Source organism: Egretta garzetta, unplaced genomic scaffold (assembly GCF_000687185.1).
Source record: "Egretta garzetta isolate BGI_Z169 unplaced genomic scaffold, ASM68718v1 scaffold108, whole genome shotgun sequence".
Lineage (NCBI taxonomy): Eukaryota > Metazoa > Chordata > Aves > Pelecaniformes > Ardeidae > Egretta > Egretta garzetta.
Genome location: NW_009260614.1, coordinates 1,613,010 through 1,621,212, shown reverse-complemented (window position 1 = coordinate 1,621,212; position 8,203 = coordinate 1,613,010).

Here is an 8,203-nt window from a genome sequence, read left to right as displayed (position 1 = left end):
TCACTCTTCTGCCAAACAAATTGTCATTAGACCGATTTGATAGTGTCCCCAGGCTAAGCTGTTCCCTGGGCCTGAAGTGCAGAGATGGATGGCAAGTTGTTGCTATGTGCATGTCTCTGGCCCAGCCTGGCGAGTTAGGCTTTTTTCCAATTCGGGTGGTATTTTTCTGTTTGCCCATTCCACCCTCTAGCTCTCTCCACACCCTCTTTTATGTTCCTGCATTCTTCCTTCCACGGCTGCTTCTTTACCTGTTTCTTCCACCCTCGTCAGTCCTGATTTCTGCACCGTTCACCAGCACAAACCCCAAAACTGCGTGTACCTTGGTGCTGCTCCTGTCCCGGTGTCCTCATCCCAGCTCAGCTCAAGCAGAGACCCCTGTTGCCACCAGTGTTGCTGTCCTTGGGGTCTGCGTTGCTCTTCTCAAGCTCTGCTCTCCCCAGCCCATCTCTCCTCTCATGTATTTACTTTTCCAAAACTTCTTGTGTTCATTCTCACTTTTGGCAGCAGCACATCCATTGCAGCACTCTGGGGCCAGGCCTGGCTGCAGCATTGCGGACTCAAGGCTCATGTCAGATCTGCTCTGGTCTTAGCTAAACAAGAGCTTTGCTTTTGTCAGGCATTAAGGCCGTGACTGCTCTGGGCACATCTGACTTCTCCAGTCTTCTTCCCCCATCCTTTTTACTGCAGAAGACCTTGATTCTTTGGAGGGAAAAAAGGCAAAATACTGTGCCAACATCTCCTCCTGCCTCTCTGCATGCCTCATGGCACTCTTCTCCTTTCCCTGCACCAGGCACGAGTTCCCTGGTTTGTCCTCTTGCCTCCAACCCGGTGCTGTCTATTCCTCCCCATTGCACCATTCCCCTTCCCCCTTATTCTCCATTTCTCACATACCTCTGAATCCTTCCCCAGGCTGTGTAGTTTCTCCCTTGTTAAAGGCAGAGCTCACCTCTGCTCCTGCTCACCACCTGTGACTGATGATTTTTTTTCCCCACTTTCATGGTGGTCCCTTGTATGGAGCCCATTTGGACTGCAGTCCCTTGCCTCCTCAACCTGCCTCACCTGCTGCACTAGAACTGCTGGTGCAAAAACCTTGAGCTCGGCAAAATCTCCTAATTACTCTCACCCCCTTCGCAGTTCGGGAGATTTGACTCTATGGCAGTTGTGTGCCTGAAATCCCATCCCTAAACTCACTCTGCCTGTTTTCTTCCTCGCTCTGCCACTCCTTCAGCACTTCCCTAGGTATTTACTCTCCCAACGTGGCTCTATTTTCTGTCCTCCTGGTGCTCTCTGTAATCTTACCCACACGTTCAGCTGCCCTCCTTGCAGCTGGCACACACATACACTGCTTCCCCCTTGATGCCCAGCTATCGGTCAGGCAGGGCAGGATAATCCGTCCCGATGTTACCCACGTGACTCCATGACCGGCGCTGGCTTGGAGATGGCCTCTGACATTTTCACTGTACAGCAGTATGAGCTTGGTCTGAGAACATGAATGAGGATCAGCAAAGCACGAGCCAAATCTGGGTATGTTTTTGAGGGCCAAAAGGTGAATTCCCTCTGTAGGATGAATCTGTGTAGTCAGGAGTGTTTCTGGCTTCAGCAGCTTTCCCTGGTCTCTCTGCAGTCCTGCAAAGAGCTGCTTTATGTGTCCTGGTCTGATCTCTCAGGTAGCAATCCTGTGTCTGAAACCTCGGTGTTCCTGCTTTGTGTGCAAGAGGAGCCTAATCAGTCTTCAGAGAGGTCTTGATAATTTTTAAATATGAAGGAAAACACTTTCAGGGCATTTTAGTTATGAACTGACTCTTAGATTGCATGGCCAGGAAGGGTTTGCAAGCTGTTACCCTCTACCGGCTGCTGCGGGGGCTGTGGGTAAGCCAGGGTGGTTCAGCTCTTGGGCAGGACATGGTTCTGTGCCGCGGGCTGAGCGAGACGATGTCCATGTCTTGTTCCTTGTTGGTCTGAGACCGTCCCCTGGTACTGGGGATGGGTAATGTGTGAGCAGTGCTGCAGTGCCATGGTAGGTACCTCCTCCCTTGGGAGAACAGCCCTTACCCCACCCGCCACACACACATCTCGCAGGTAGGCTGACTTTGAACGGGAGATTCTGTTGGTAATCCCGAGTCATCGATCTCCTCATAAAGAGCAGCGGGAGGTGGGGTGTGCACCGAGGGCATTGTGGGCAGCTCTGCTTAGGCAGAGGCCTCTGGGGATTCACGTATTCACACCTGGACAAGAAAAAATATCTGACCTGTGTTAAGTACTCTAAGCAGTAAAAAGGACAGCTTTTCTCATAAGCTTGATGGGATTTATCCAATTCTGAAACTTCATCTACCAGTAATTGGACTGAGTTATATCCTTGTCAGCAGAGCTGCCCAGAGCTGACTATACTCTGCATAAATACCTAAGCATATCAAACAAGTCTTCTCCTTGTTTTTATTTTATTTTTAAGCTGTGTATGTGAGCTTGTTTTGCTTTGGGTTTTGTCTTTTTGCTTCAAACCGCCTGAGCTCTGCTCACCTGGAGGCAGCTGTAGCCAAGGCCCCAGCAGTGCTGGGGGCAGAAATGCCATCAATTTGCTGCCTCTGCTGTTCCCTACTTTTTTTGTATTACTGCAGCAGACTTTTTGCCTGCTCCTTGTCTGGCAGCTCACACGGAGGTGACTGTGGGGTCCTCTGAGGTACGCGATCTGCTGTTTTCCAACAGTCCTTCAACTTGTGGGTAATTCTGGGTCCCTGGATTCATATCTTGCCCCTTGTTATGCCTGTGTGCAGGTAAATTATGATTGTTTCACGTTGCAGAGCAATCTGAATATTTGGGCACCTTGTCATCATCATCTGGTATTACAGTGACATTCCTAAGCTCCGGTAGTGCAATCTTTTCTTTTTAATGGTTATTCATCAGTAAAATGTCTTGTTGTTGAAGACCAGCTGGTAGCGGTCTTCATTAGAAACAGCCCTCGGACCTGTAATTTTGCTTAAAATAACAAAGACTGTCCCATACAATCTGCTTTGCATGTAACCATGTGGTCTGACAATTATATTTTTAGCCTCTAATTAGTTGAGATGGCTCTTCTGTTTCATTTGGGATCAAAATAAGGCTAATAGGGTTGCTGGTTGTTTCTCCTAACATCCCCTGTTTAATATTGGGACTTGTTTTTCCCCATTAAGTACATCAGGATTACCTCTACCATTTTATCCGAAATTACAACAAAATCCCTGCCTGGGGCAGGCGGTGAGCGCAGAGAGCTTCACTCCAACTGCAAACAATTGGCCAAGTTTTACAAGCAATTAAAAATGAGTCTCTTCATGGAAGGCATGGAGCTGCCAGAGGGGCCACCCACCTCGCCTGGGGTGCACACCGAAAACTGCGCCACGACAGCGCTAGCAAGGCTGGAATCTGTAATCGGCACTTGCCACGTTTCCCACCTTCCCAAAGCTCCACATGCACGTCTGAAATACCCTGGTGCACCCTGACAGGCACCCGTCCTCCCTCCCAAAGGGCCTCTGCTCCCCACAGTGTGCCAGCCGCAGGTGATCGCAGGGAGCGGCCATGCTGTGCCTCATTATTCAGTGTTTCCTACGCCTGTTGTTAATGAAGCTGTGCTGAGGGCAGGGCTGTTAAGCTTTTCACAAGCTTTTGTGCGAGGGTCCCGTAAATACACACTGGCGAAGCAGCCATATGCTTTCATGGCACCTCCATGAGAGGTGGGGAGGCAGAGAGAGTAAATGTTTCTTCTGATTTTTTTTTTTGACAGCCTAATTGTTTGCTTGAAGAGTCGGGTTTTCCAGCACACGTACAGTTTATATCGCACCTTGACTTGGCTTGCAGCTGGGTGGCAACATAGGTGTGTTGAGTCCAGAGCTGCAATCCAGAAAATGGAGAACAGTTGCTGGTCATCTGTGAAATGTCTGGCTCGGGTTGTGGCTGAGCATCCCGGAGGAGAATGGGCCCAGCTCTGCCGGCAGAGCATGGTCCTTCTGTCCAGGCTCTTTCCTTGCAGCCCCCGCATCTCTTCTGGCATCCACAGCAGGCAGGGGCAGAGGTTTCAGGACAGCCACAGCTCCGGTCCCCGCTGCTCTGTTTCACACTGGGAGAGGCAAAGATCCCTGGGGGAAATAATGCGGTTGCGTAAGGGAGCGTACAATAGCAGGCGTGAGTCACATGGGCAAGAGGGCTATGGGGAGAGCAAATCAAGGTTTTTACAAGTGTTCTCAACTCTGACACTTCCTTCTTATCTGAGGGTTTGGCTGAGATTAATAGTTCCAGGGTAGGATACAGGCTATAAAAATGCTCAAGTGAGTAATTTTCTCTCTACTTCCCCCAGCCCAGGTGTGTTGGGCCCATCACGCTGCCGACCTCACCAGCAGGACCGGTGCTGCAGCGCTGTCCTGCGCCTCCCTCCAGCTGAGCAGTGGGGAGGGCAGTGGCCTGCTGGCTTTGCCGGCCCCCAGCGATGGGGTGTGAGCCCTGTGCTCTGCCCATGACTGCACGGCAGCAGAACAGTGTGAGGCTCTGGGCTGAGGTTTCCATTTGTGAGTGAAAGGGCATTGTGCTCTTCTACCTTCTCTCCAGCTTCATCCCACATCTTTCTCCCTTGTTTCTGGTCCCCTCTTCGTTTAATTCAGCAGTGTCAGCCTCTGCTTTAGCAGCAGGCAGCCAGGTCCAGCCCATCCCCTATGACTGAGATTTTCAGGGAGCTTCTGACCTGGATTTTGGGGTCTCCTGCAGGGGACACCACTGCTTGTGTGGCTGCAAAACTGTGTGACTTCCAAAGGAGAGGTGGTAGGCGCCAGCCCAGAGAGGCGTTGGGCACGCTGGGCAGCTGCCATCCTCTCTCCCGAGGGCTGCAGGCCGCTTGGCTGGAAGCCACAGAGGCAGAGCTGGGAGTCAGTCAAACACAGCAGCCTTTTGGAAGGAGGAGGACCATAGCCAGCCCTGAAACAGGGGGCTGTGTTTGGGATGCCAGTGGAGGAGTGCATGGGGCTGCACAAGTGCACCAGTGAAGTTGCCTGCAGATGAGTGGACTGGGCCAGGTGTAATTTGGGTAGGTAGTGCTGGAGGCCCAAGGCTTTCCTTGGTGCTACAAGCAGCACTTGGGTGTTTGTGGTATCTCCTGGACTTCCTTCATCCCATAAATCCTCAGGAGCCCCCTTTAGCTTCATCCCTGCTCCAGCCAGGCCGAGGAAGCTCTCGGGGGCGGAGGAGCGGCGGGATTCCCACGGGCCGAGCTTTTTTTTTTTGGTGAACTGAACTGCCTTCCTCTTGGGCAACTGGCTTTCAGGAATAGCTTGGGGGATGGGAGCGAGGAGGAACATCCTCCAAATCCTCCAATGTGACACAGGGAGAGAGAATTGCAGTTTCTGGCCATTACTGACTTCTCTTGCAAGGGAGGAAGTGAGAAGCTGAAGTAGGCATTAGCAAGGATTTAATGAATTGGTACAAAGTGTACTGCAGAAGGAGTACTCGTGTGTCATTTGGTGTTATCAATAATTCAGGTTCCTTCAGATTAGTGAACAAAGCATATTTAACATGTTACTTCCCTTGCTAATTGTGCTTTTCACCTCATTTGTCAGTCACCAGTTGGCAGTGACTCTTCCTGGTGGCATGTTAAGCTACTACTAGATATTTTTTTTTTCCCCTACATGAAGCCTGATATATGTGGTCGTTTTGCTAAATAGTGGGGAAGAAGGTTTTTATTGTTGAAAAGAGGCTAGATCTAGGTTTGAAGGGGGATACTGCAGTATTTGGCTTTTCCTCTTTTCCTAGGAAAAAGGTTGATTCCCATTGTGTTTTTTTTTCATATTGTCCTGAAGCTTGCTGATCTGCTTTTAAATTAAGGTAATACAGTGTGTAAGTTGTGAATCCTTTATGAATTCCGATCCCTTTCTCCTGATGACCCCGCTGTAGCAGGGGGGGAGCTCCCTCCCACATCACACAGCAGTGCTGAAGGACTTGCCTGCTGCTTGCTCGCGAGGAAGATGACGTTTCAAAAATGACTCCTTAGTGCTGGCATTCAGCTTGGCCTTCTGACGTGTGGGTGTCAAACCTCACTTAATTCTGGGCTGGGAAAAAAATCCCTGAAGAAAAGCCTGGAGTAGGTATTTAGAAACTCTTCCGTAGCCGACCCAATTCCTCCATGACAGAAGGAGGAGCTATTCTCACCCGGTGAGGTGTTTAGACACTCTCCAATTCCACATTTGTTGACATTTGTATTTCGTCTAAGGAGGAAAAAACTTTACACCAAATGGCAGCAAAACTCACCAAAGACATGATGGATTCCTGGAGCTTTGGCATGCTACAGGATACTGGTTTGGTGGTTGAGCTCTAAGCCATCTTCAGGCTAGGATTAAATACAGAACATCCCCACTTAAAACCCTGTTATTTAAAAAAAAACAGTTGCGATGTGTGTGTGCAGATTCCCGTGCTACTTGTGCGCACAGCGAAGGGGTTGCGCAGCCGGGTGAGTGGTGCAGGGCTCAACCCATTTCCAACTGCAGTGTTTAATTGTGTGTCAATGTTTAATTCACTCCCCTACATGGGGCTGAAAGAGCAGAATGGAGGGCAGGATTTGGACGGATGAAAGATATGTTAGTGATCAGATGATCCCACATTGGGATCTTTTCCACTGTGGAAATCCCAGGATCACCTGTGGGACCATCTGGTGCCATTGGAAAGGATCTTCTCGGGCCCTTGTTCAAGATTTGCTTCTTGGCTTTTGCATGTGTGTGTCCCCAAAACACCTCCTGTGACCAGTCCTGCTGCTCATGGGGAAGCTGGCAGAAGGGACGCTAATTTTTGTATGGCATTTTGAGCTCTTGCATCCTGCCATACCTCCTAGGCAGCCAAAATTTTATTTTAGAGGCAATTTCCCCCAAAACCAACAGCGATCTTCTCCAAGCACTCAAGTTTTGTATGAAGAATCCTCCCCAGGTCATTGAGCCATGATGACCAAGTCTGCCATAGAATCGTTCAGGTTGGAAAAGACCTTTAAGATCATCAAGTCCAACTGTTGACCTAACTGCCATTCCACCACTAAACCATGTCCCTAAGCAAACCACGTCCCCTTCCTTTGGCTCCCTGCCGTGCTGCTCCAAGGTGTGGCTTTTGTACTTCTGGGCTACTGGCCAGTGCGTGTGGATGGGTAATGAGCCCTGCATGCGGTGGGTAGCCTGGTTTTGGTGTCCTTCTGTGATCCCAAATCTGATTTCCAGCAGCTCCTGAAAAGGGCACTAGATAGGGGTTGGCAATGATAGGTATGGGATGCTGGGCTCTCGGGCTTTTGGTTTTTTCCCCCCCTCTGCGTCCGTACTGAAGTACCATTACTGTTGATCTAACCTTCTGCTCTGGGATGTCTCCTCGTTGCTGCAGGGGAGGCTGGTGGAAGAACAAGAAGGGACTGAGCTGTGATTGAACCAGGAGGCTTTGGACGGTGTCTGAGGATGGTGAGTATATATTCTAGGCTGTCTCTGTCCTCTGTGGGTGGTTTTGTTCATTCTTTTTGTGTCCAAATCTTGTACTGCTGCTAAATGTATGAGAATAAATACAAGAGAGGGAAAGAAGAGTGATGTAGTGTTGTGCATTATATATAGTAATATAGTATAGAGAGCTTTTATTGCTGTGCCCAAGATACTGTGGGGAGGATAAGTTTAGCCCTAAACATGTCATTGGAATATACTGGGGGAAAAAAGTAAATAAGACTGGAATCCCTTTCTGCCTCCTTGGACTACTGACATAGCCATCCAGTTTGTGTCGACTACTGATTTATTTTTACTTCAAAACTTAATGGCTGGCATTTTGCATTCTGTTCCTCTGTCACCTCTTAAGGAAGATTTAACACCATGTTAATAACGTGCTCTGGTCCCACCAAAGGAGCAGAAATTTCACAATAATTAGTCACAGAAAAATATGGTGTAAAAGAATCTGGAGAGATTGAAACACAGCCAAAGCTGATAAACTCGGATAAAGTGCCTCTAGTGCCTCCAGCAAGAACTAAACCGAAATACATGTGATCTGATGAGAGGAGGAAAGCTGATTTTTTTGTTGAATGGTGCTGGAAGTGTCGTTAGGGCAGCAGTTTGAATAGGGGTTTGGCGGCGACGTGGTGATCTGCATGTTGGGCTGTAGGTGGGCAGTGAGCCTGAGCGTTGCTGCAGTAACATGGTATTATCAGCTTCGTGCTCGCCGCTGCCAGAAGTATATTATT